This window comes from Camellia sinensis, chromosome 6 (assembly GCF_055761805.1).
Source record: "Camellia sinensis isolate YWXY chromosome 6, ASM5576180v1, whole genome shotgun sequence".
Lineage (NCBI taxonomy): Eukaryota > Viridiplantae > Streptophyta > Magnoliopsida > Ericales > Theaceae > Camellia > Camellia sinensis.
This window is the reverse complement of record NC_138966.1, coordinates 201263673-201275191: the sequence shown is the minus strand read 5'-3', so window position 1 is coordinate 201275191 and position 11519 is coordinate 201263673. Positions and strand designations below refer to the sequence as shown.

Below are 11519 nucleotides of genomic sequence, written 5' to 3'. Positions count from 1 at the left end.
AGAGCTAGCTAGAAGGGTGTGGTACCTTAGATTCTCAATGTAGTCAGTTCTCCAGGAGCTAGCTGGAAGGTCACGGTACCTCTGATTTTTAGCGCAAGGTATAACACCACCAACCAAAATACGACAGGGCATAACTAACATGCATAGCGCATATACATAAACCATCAAGATACAATCAATGTGTTAAAGTATATGAACACATAATTAATTTCCCCTGAGCAAGTATACATATATAATGTATCTCAGCACTTCCTCACATACAATGTTCAATCAACAATGGTATAATGCATACACGACAATTCAACACAACCATGTTATCCTCCACCGATGACCAAGGACAAAACCTCTAGATGCAAGTATTTAGTACATCTATAAAAGACTCAATTACTATGAGACCACAAACCCAACAACAACACTAACACGGTAGTTAAAGATACAACCCCCACGTGTGTGTATTTAACACTCAAGAAACAACAATCCAATTTTCATACTTATATCAAAGATACTTTTCTCATTTCACAAAACAAATTCCATTTCTTTTTGTTTTCACAAACCCAACTCCATCCCTTTTGTTTCCACAAAACCAATTCCGGTGATAATAAAGCCATAACTCACATTAACCCACTACATTCATTTCAAAACCATTCCAAAGCCAAAGTTAACCCCTTAGGCATTAACACCTTCACCCAACTCACATTAACAATAGAGATTTACAACATAGGTTAACTACCCTCCATTTTAATTTACCAAATCAAAATATAATTTAGGGCTTTTTTCTTCTTTCAACTATAACATGCTAATTTACACTCCAATTAGCCCAAAACAACCATCAATGATAAAATAACCATTTTCAAACCACCAACCCTAGGTTCCTTCTCATGATTTCAAACAAATCCAACGTGGATATGACTTTCATGCAATACAAAACTATCACATGTCTATCTATAGACGAAGTATTGAAAAAAAACAAGGAAATCCCTACCTCAAATGTAGACCCCAAGGAGAAGAAGAGCAAAACTCGGAAGTGCTTCAAATTCTAAATTTTTTGGATCAAAACGAAGCCCTCGACGATCAACACACTTTTTACAAAGGCCCAAGGTGAGGAAAACACTCCTACTAGATCAAACCCTAGAGAGAAGTTAGGTTTTAGAGTAAGGAGCTCTCAAAAATCGGTTTTGGGAAAGTAAGAGAGAGAGAAAAAAAGTGAAAAGTGATTCAAAAAGTGATTTCACGGACTGATATAAAGCATGTCCACTCGAGCGTACAACACCCCGCTCGAGCGTCAGACACAGGTTTACGCTCGAGCGTCCAAAGATCCGCTCGAGCGCCAGATGCACCCTCCCAGAATCTTCTGCAGACGACAAAAATGCTGAGAGAAGGAAATTCACGCTCGAGCGGAGAGGCAACAACAAATGCCCGCTCGAGCGTCAAGGAGCCGCTCGAGCGGAGAGACCAAAACCTGGGCAAAATTCTAAGTTTTAAAACACAACCAACTTATTCCCAACTTGCCCAACACAATCCAAAACTCTAAAACAAAGAGTAAGGGATAGAAATGAGGATAAGACAACAGCAAATCTACGGAACCGAGTCCAGATTACAGTTAAACAACAACAGAGAATACCAGAATCGCTATAGGCGTGTCAACCAGGAAGCGGTAACGCCCCATGTGAAGTCGGCTAGTTTTAGCATGGCTGTGTTAGTTTGGCAAACTTTCATTTGATGGTTACTCAGCCTTTGAGAGCCTCAGTGTTGGTGATTGGTTCCCTTGGACTCTGCAGTAGAAGGAAGTGGAAGTGTAAGTGGGAGTGCGGTCGCGCAAAACGAGCTCAACTTTAGCTCGGTCAAATGGAGTACCAGACCATCTTGGTCACAGAGGTAAACCCAGAAGCTCGGCCGCTCAAGCGGACCAGATATTAGCCCAGTCGAGCTGTCCAACACTTTGTTACCTCAGTTCCTACGCGAGTTTTACAAACTCGCAACTTGCTCGGTTTTAGTGTTTTTTGGGATCAAAAGAAGACCTGGAGCCCGGTCTGCCCCAAATCCTCGCGTGTTCTTCACAGAAGTTGAAGAACAGTTGAGAGAGAAGGGGCGGAGGTGGTTAGTAGGGGGCTACATCCTAAAACCTACGGCTATCTGCCCTAAAATGTGAGTATCAAAGGAAAAACAATGAAGAGATTCGAAGAACTTACCAGTTCGGGGGCGAAGGTCGAATCTTTGAGCACGGAGACAGTCCAGGGCAAGAATGGTGTTTGATAGAGAGGATGGCACGTTGGGTCATCTGGAATGGAAGAGAAGCAGTAAGAAAGAAATGTGGAGGGGGCAAACGACAAGCTTATAAGAAGAAAAGAAGCGCCAAAAATTTGAAAAACGAAGAGGCGGCAGAGTTGGCTGCTCGAGGCCAATGAGCAAGGGATGCGTGTCCATAATGACGGCGGCGTCAGTACTGAAGAGACAGGATGGCGAGTTGAGGCATCGACCGAGCAATTCAAGAAACCGAGCATAAGGATTAGCTCGGTCAACGTCTTGCGAGTTTAAGTCGGGCGGAGAATCGACCCCAATCAGATCATGTAATCCCAGTCACGTTTGCGCGAACGAAATTAAGGGGCAATTGTTAGGGAGATTTATAAACTAGCTTTGGGCCGTGGTAGAAGCCGGGCAGAGAAAGGTCTGAGCATGTTTAGGCCAAGCTAGCATGGGCTTCTCCAGAGTTGGTTTGCTCGGTCGAGGCCCAGGTCCCATGTTTGGGCCGAGCTAACTTGGGCCTGTCCAGGTTAGGTTTGCTCGGTCGAGTCCCTGCTTCCAAGTTTGGGCTGAGCTAACTTGGCCGAGGTGATTGTCGGCCAACCCGAGTTACGTGGTTCACACATTTAGCTCGGCGGGAAGAGTCTTCTGAATACCGGCTTAATCTATCTGGAGCTCAGTCGTACCGGAATGCTACTGAGCTCGGTTGTGATAGAGCTCGGTGAGTGGCGCTGTCGGGCTTGTTACATAGCACGGTCGTAGGAGGCCGAGGTGAGGTCGCCGAGCTGCCCCATTCCCGCTAATGTTGTCTGGCGGTTTGAGTAGGTGGTGCTTAGCTGGATTTACGCTGACAGATGGGAGAGCAGCTTCACGTGTCAATAAGCGAATGGATGCAGAGATGAGCGCAGAAAGTATATAAGCATGACTGCGTCCCCCATGCTGGAGATGGAACATTATTTGGTGAGAGAAAACTTGGCATTCATTCAACTCTCTCTTTCTCTCCCTCTCTCTAAGTGTGTGCTAACTAGACCGTCGGAGGGGTTTTCCGGCGACACACCGCCGGGTAGCTCACCGCCGTTGTGTTTTCAGGTTGATCGGATAGACTCGGAGCTTAGACGAAAGGAGTATGGACAGCGACGAATATCTCCTCCCCGTACAATCGTCAATTCACAAAACCAAATGCAAACATGAACAGATATTTCTACGAGATAGAAACATAAATAATGCAACACACATGCAGTTAATGTAGAATTTCCTGTTAATCACTTATTAGGCATCTTTCATCATGGTTTAACAGTTAATCATAGGTTGGGGTTGTTACAGCCACTAACATTATATACGTTGCGGCACAACAACACCAAAGAACCAAATTACATCAATAAAGCCCAACGATGACACCACAATTCGGCAACATTACCATTAGCCTGTCAACTTGTCAGCTCGTTAAAGGTTATCCATTCCCCTCGGTAGCACATAGGTTACTCGGCATAGCTACCAACTTGCCGAATTCCTACTCATTAACTAGACTATTTTTCGAAACTCGGTGCTACACAATGATAATTGTCATGAACGATGCAAGTATATATCTTTAATCATATTGGCTACAACTGCAATACTGAGAACAAATCTAGTCGCTCTTTCTCGAGTCACATCTCGACAACATGCTCCACAACATTGGACATTCTTGGAACAAAAACTATAGTTATTAATTCATCATACAACAATATTGCCTAGTGCTACTATCTCGGCATAGAACTAGCATCTCAACATGTTGAAGTCAACATCTAAATATATCAGAGGATTCGTGTCAACTCAAGGAGTCCAAACCCACCAACCCAAGAAGCCAAGAAATAACCAAAGTTCGCTGGTAGTTATGAAAACAGACCAAATTTTCAAAAAACTAAAATTTTCAAAGTTGTCAAAATCATGTTTTGACCATACCAATGTGATGTACTCATCGAGACGAATCCAACGCAACAAATCAAGTCAAAATCGGCGCTAAAATGAAGTCGTACGAGCCAGTCCAAAATTGGCCAAAAAATCCACAACTTTGTCGATGAAGAAGAACTTGCAAGCAATAGAGGAAATCATCCCGTGCTTCGTAGTTGCATTGCAATTGGTTCATTTGAACCATCAGCTCTATTTTAGTTAAATCTAAGCCATCTGGAGTCCAATCACAATGATCCAATAGTCCTTTCCAGTTATTTGATGTATTTTGAGCACATCTGTGTGGTCAGAATTTGCAAATTCAACTCAGAAAATAACAGATTTTATTCGAAGACTAGCACCAAAAAAAAAAAAAACACGAATGTACAAACTGCGCGCAATTGATCTCACTTTGCATATCACCAAGCATCTTACTTTGTCTCAATTTTATTTCAATATTGCCATGGCACCGAGTAGAGGCAAGGACTCCGTTTCCAGTTGTTATCAGCCTACTCATCGGCAATTTTGGCCAAAGTCAATTTTATTTCTTCCGAATAACAAATCTTATTCGAAAGCAATGGGTCAAATATACGTTGTATACGATGTAGTACTAGTTTACTCTTACTTGGCACAACCACAATTCATACTAGCTTAAGGGCAAGAAATCAACTTAAATCTGTTTCAATGTGCTCCACTCGGCAATTCCTTGCAATGAAGTGATGCTATTTTTTAATGCTCTACCACTGGCATAGGTTTTTCAGTTTTCTACTTTTTTGTGCCTAACAAGTCTACATTATTTGGTACAGGCAATCAATGACACGAGATGTACTATTCAAAATCCTTGCAATGTTTGAAATTGATTGTCACTTGCCATCAACAAAAGCCTCTGAATTTAGAGCGCCCTTCGTGCTCGACACGATTAGCCATCGCGAAAACCTCTGAATTCAGAGCGCCCTTCGTACTCGGCATGATTGGCCATCGTAAAAGCCTTTGAATTCAAAGTGCCCTTCGTGCTCGGCACGATTGGTCATCGCAAAAAGCTCCGAATTTAGAGCGCCCTTCGTACTCGACACGATTGGCCATAAAAAAAGCCTTTAAATTCGAAGTGCTTTTCGTGCTCAGCACGGAGAGCCATCAGCAAAAACCTCTGAATTCGGAGCAAGACATATATACATACATTCATACAGTCATTCATTTTTATTTATTTATCAAAAGTGTTCTTTTTCAAGAAACCTAATATCTATTAGAATAGAGTACCTTGGTAATAAAAACTCTCATTTCTTTTACCGAAGACAATGAAAGTTTTGGGCCAATTGTGGGAGCCAAGGAAAAAAAAAAATCAGCTTATTAGGCTAACCCATGGGGACAAATATCACACCCCTTATCTATAAAAGGAGGGCACCCCCATAAATATAGGTATGCATTATCTCTTTGCACACGACACACGAACATTATTGATTTTCTTCATCTTTCTTCTCTGATTTCAATGGCTAATTTTATCATCAGAGTGTCTCCAGTCGGCAATTCGATTGAGTGGCACCGACTATGTTCATCCTTGTAGATTTGTTAGAACTAAGCTCATTTCTTTGTTTGTTCTCTTCAACAATTCATATGAGAGAATTTTCTAGGTCTCACAGTTTGTAAATTATAAGCTTTCATATACATATCCAAACTATCATCAATAAAACAACTCAATGGCCTATGGTGTGGTGTTGAGGGCACGTTTTGAGACAGGTGTTAATGCTAATAAAAGTTGAGCTTGAAACATTGAAAATCTGCTAAAGACTTATTAGTGTATTTTTATTTTATTTTTTCACAAATTAGTAATGTACCCGTAAAGTATTAACAAACTTGAATTAGAAAATAAAATAATTAATTAACCAATAAAAAAAACTCATATTTGTTTATCACATTAAATATGAAAAATGTAAAAAGGTCTAATTTTACTTAAAAACTAATGGTGGATTCTATTTCTTCTATAACATAATAGAGTTAAATAGATTTAGCTAAAACTCATGACAAATAAAAGAATAAAAGTGATATTCATGAGTTGGATCAAGACACAGAGTCTGAAAAATCTATAAATTGCACAGGATTTTGGTTCAACCGTTGTTGTTGCTTCTCATTTTTTTATTTTATTTTAAAAAAAGAAGATATATCATGGACACAAATTTAATCACTAACTGAAACATTGAACATGTTTATAAAATGGTGAAATAAACTAAATTATTTAAGCTTGACTCATATTCAACTTATTAAAAATTCATTTGCGATCGACTTATTATATAAATAAATTAAATTCAAACACATTTTAAAACTTATTAATTTTTGGAGTTTTGTTCAATAATATTATATACACTATAAAAAAATAAAAAATAAACTACTATAGTTTGGTTTGATTAAAACTTGATCGACTCGACAAGTAAAAAAAGTTAAACCTAAACATAAATTGAGACCTATTAAAATTTTAATATCTCGGCTTGTCTCGAAAACATTCTAATGCAATTTTTTTTTTTTTTTTTTTTTTTTTAAGGAGGGGATTTAAGTTTGGATCAAGCTGCTTACCCGTCAAGGATAGATTGGGTCACAGGTAAAGAAATTGGGCCATTACACATGGGTTAGGTGCATAGAATTGGGCCCACAAAAGAGAGAGCCGAAGTTCAATCAAACCGGGCCTGTGAAGGCTTTTTCGGTAATTTAGTGAGACACCATCGAACCAAACCCTAATTCTTAAATTCTCCAGTATTTAAGCCCTAGGTTATCCTTCTTCCTTTCACGTAAGCCCCTCTCTCTCTCTCTCTTTCTCTCTTTCTCTCTCTGTATTTATGTATATGTATTTGATTAGAGAGTTGCCTATTGATGGGAACCCTTTGAATTTCAGTGGAAGGGTTTTGCTGTCATGTATATATATATGTACTACGTATATATATAGGCACAAATTTAGTGCAGTATGGTTGAGTCACTTCGCCTCAGAAATTTTTCACAGGCACAGTGAATATTGATCTGCTAGATTCTTTTTCAACACAATCTCTCTTTCTCTTTTATGTTTCTAAAATTAATTTGATTGGTTTTTTTGTTGTTATTACTTTGTATGGAGAATGGTGGCTCCAATGATGGCATGAAATCTTTGAGACCTGATTGTTTAATTTGATGACAACATTACAATCTGAGGAGCACTTTATAAATTATGGATTTCCTTTTTTTTTAATAAAAATAAATTGTAATTATAAATATTATGATAGATATTATTATGAATAATCTAATTGGTTTTTTTTTTTTTTGCTTTTATGTTTTATTTTGTTGTTATGTTTGATTTGGAGGATTGGTATAGAAAGAATCCAGTAGAGATGATGAAATGTGCACTGGGCTCTGAGCAGTTGAAACTGCTTTTCTTGATGGATAATATGCAGCCTAGAAAGCTCTTTCTGATCTCAATTTGTTATTTTCTCATTTATCCTAATTCTATTTCGTTTTTTTATTGGTACTTTTAAAACTCTTTTAATTATTTTGAATTTAAAATAAAGATTTATTGATTTGAATGTTTTGCAGCATCAAGTAGTATGGGCATTTTTAGTTCTTATATAAATTTATTACTTAAATATGGAAATTGATGGAACATTAATTTACCATCTAAAATGAACATTAATTGAAATTGAGTCTTAGAAGTTTAATGTAAGATGCTTTTGCTTTTAATAATTAAGATTTAAATATAATTTGAGAGAATAACTTTTTATATGACACTTTTTACAAAATTTTCTCTTAATTTAAAATCCTAAAATAAAATATAAGAGAATAAACCCTTTCATAAAGATAGCAGGAATTTTTCATCTAATTGCCATGGAGAAGTAGAGGAAGTGAAGCGTGGTTGGTTTGATTTTTGAAATATTATTTTTAAATAAGTTTTTTTTTGTATTTTAATAATTTTTCCGTTTCAAAATATTAATCTCTTTTTAAAAAAAAGTATAAAAATAATATAAATTTCTCATTTTATTTTTCTTTTAAATTCATTAACATAAAAAATATAATTATAATATTGATATCTTTCAAAAAAAAAAAATATACTATTAAAAGGTAATTTTAAATTTTTTTTTTAAAATATAATAATTATACTATCAAAAAAATTAGATTTCTCAAAGAGATCATTATTTTGAGGCGGAGGGAGTATATAAAAAAGAAAATTCAAAATTTAGCCCTTTCTTTTTTTTGGTTGAAGATGCTTTTAAAAGTACAAAAATTTGACTTACATACAAAAGTAAAAAAGAAAGAAAAACAGTCTAAAAATATAGATAGATTTTTGTAAGCATTTAGATTAGTTGATTAAAATAATAGATAAAAAATTTACCAGAAATATGAAACGTTTGTAATAAAATATTTTTAAAAAAATCAATGTACAGTTCCCGCATTGTTTTTTGCAACTCTTAAAGCTCTGTACTTTTCAATTCTTTAAAAGCAATGATAGGGATTACTAAAAAATCACATTATTAATAGCTCTAATGAGTTGAAAAATGTAAAAAATAAAAGAAAAAAAAAAAAACACAAGAGACAACCATCACATTAGAGGGAGAGCCACATCATTAGTGTTTCTCTAGTGCTCCTTTTTTAGTGCTTCCAAGCATTAATCTTCTTTAAATTCACTGAATTTGCAATGATAGTGTGAGAGAGAACTTTGAAATGTAAAATTTGAGGTTATATAAAAAAAAAATATTATGTAAGTTAATGTTATATATTATATAAATATTTAATAACCATTTTTTAGGAAGATTTACTAGAAAATCTTTTTTTAAGTGTTTGTATTTCAATTAGTCCATAAAATATTCTTACATTCTAATAAGTCTTATTATTTGAACATTTGATCTATTAAATTTTAATTTTCATATTTAAGGTATTTGATGGACATTTCTACTATTATAAATATTTTTTGAACGATTAACAATTTAGTGATGTGAATATTCACATTTTACAATATGAATATTCACATTGATCGTCTGAACATTCACATTACAGAACATTCGCTTTGTAAATGTGAATATTATTAGGGATATTTTGATAACTATGTCACTCATAAAACTTATTGGAATATAAGAAAATAATGTAAATTAAATAGAACATAAATAGGTAAAAAAGAATTTATGAAAAAGTGTCTCTATTTTTTAATTAACTAATAAATTAAAACTATTCAAATTGTCAAACAATTGATTGACTTGATTGAGGGTTAATCACAAAAAACACTCCAGGGTTTTGCGTATTTTTTAATTTAAACTCCATAATTTTAATTTTAACAAACCATAGAGTTTCATCCATATTTCAATCTGATCTCTCCGTCCACCTCCATCATATTAAACTAGCAAAAATCTGGACAGAATTTTAGATTTAAATCCACATGTTTAAACACTTGTATCTCTCTTGTTTTAACTCTGTTTCGCCTCATGTTTGCATCGTTGGATTCATCTCATGACCTAATTTTCATTCCATTCTCTATATGTCTTATTTCACATCTTTTTACTTGCCGTCAGAGCTCCAAAAGTTGGCCAAAAATAAGATTTTTTTGTTCTTTCGGCAAAATTTTTAGATTTAAATCCAAAAGTTGGCCAAAAATTTCACTTGTATCTCTCTCATCGAAACTCCATTTTATCTTATTTTTGTGTCGTTAGATTTAACTCATGGACTAGCTTTTATTTCATCCCTCATATGCCTGGTTTCACATCTTTTTGCATGCCGTCGGAGTTTCGAAAGTTGGCCAAAAATAAGCTCTTTTTTTTAATTTATTTATTTATTTTTCTTCTCCTCCTCTGTAGCCCCCCCTCTTGGCTTGTTGATGCTATTGCTTTATCATCGTTATCTTCAAGATGAGGTGGTGGTAGTAATGGAGGCAGTGTCGTCGAATAGTGACAATCAACTTTTGTCTAGGTGGCAATGGAACATACAATGGAGCACGACGAAGCATAGTCATGGCTCTACGTTGTTCTGATTCAAGCACAAATGGGTCTTCGTGGGACACAAGCGACGAAGTCCGGCCATGAAACACACTGTGAACGATGTTTCCCTTGACAAAAGAAAATCGATCGCGATTTGCAACGAAGAGCAGAGGCTTTGGGATACTGGTGAAGGTGGTGTTGGCTTCGAGGATTACAAATTTTGTCACATAGGGATTGAGTTCACGCCACCAAATCTGCGTTAGAGAGAATTGAGCATTTTCTATCTAGGTGGAAATGCTCCATTGTATGTTAAATTGCCACCTATACAAAGGTTGATTGTCACTACTTGATGACACCGCCACCATTACCACCACCACCTTATCTTGCAGATAATGACGATGAAGCAGCAGCAGTAGCAAGCTAGGAGGAGGAGGAGGAGGAGGAGGAGGAAGGAAGGGGGGGGAAAAAAAAGATAATTTATTTTTGACTAATTTTCAGAACTTCAACGACATGCAAAAAAAGGGTGAAATAAGGTATATGATGAGTGAAATAATAACTGTCATGAGTTGAATCTAACGACGCAAAAATAAAGTGAAACGAAATTACGACGAGGAAGATATAAATACTTGAATATGTGAATTTGAATATAAAAATTTTGCCCAAAGAGAGAAAATCTTATTTTTGGTCAAATTTCGGAACTCCGACGACAGGTAAAAAGATGTGTAACAAGGCGTATGAAGAACGAAATGAAAACTACGCCATGAGGTGAATCTAACAATGCAAAAATGAGGCGAAACATAGTTAAAACGAGGAAGATACAAGTATTTAAACATGTAGATTTGAGTCTGAATTTCTACCCAGATTTCTGTTAGTTTAATTTGACGGAGATGGACCGAGGAATCAGATTGAAACACAAATGAAACTCTAGAATTTAGTTTGTCAAAATTGAAATTCTGAGATTTAAATTGAAAAATACGCAAAACCCTAAGATTTTTTTTGTAATTAACCCGTTGATTAAGGATAAGAAATTTGTTAATTTGCAATCTAAAGTTTGATTTTAATTTTATTCTCAAATCATATTACATTGTACATGATACGCTTACTCAATGTAACATGAGTTCAAAATTCAAATAATAAGAATCAGGTAGTGTGCTTACTCACTCTCTCTCTCTCTCTCAGACCTTACTGTTTGGAAACTTTGTTCCCTTTTTTTTGAACAGTGAGTACCCTGAGTCAAAAAAACTTTGTACTCGGTATTAACTTTTGGGCAAATTACAAACGCCCCTCGAGGTTTGGTGAAAATACAAATTTCTCTTAAGGTTTGAGAAATTACATCCCGTCCCCTGAGGTTTATATTTCCATAACAAATTACCTCCTGAGGTTTTTATTTTCATACAGATTCTCCCATAATTTGTTATGTAAATTTGACCTTCAGGG

General features: G+C 35.8%; 2 non-coding genes across 2 annotated transcripts; both read left to right on the top strand.

Moving 5' to 3' along the window:
• Positions 1-7273: 7273 nt before the first annotated feature.
• On the top strand, positions 7274-7341 carry LOC114279689 (small nucleolar RNA R66). Its single transcript, XR_003635378.1, has one exon. It is a non-coding gene; the product is annotated as a small nucleolar RNA R66 (small nucleolar RNA).
• A 169-nt stretch (positions 7342-7510) lies between these two features.
• Positions 7511-7599, top strand: LOC114279690 (small nucleolar RNA snoR118). Its single transcript, XR_003635379.2, has one exon. It is a non-coding gene; the product is annotated as a small nucleolar RNA snoR118 (small nucleolar RNA).
• The last annotated feature ends 3920 nt before the right edge of the window (positions 7600-11519 follow it).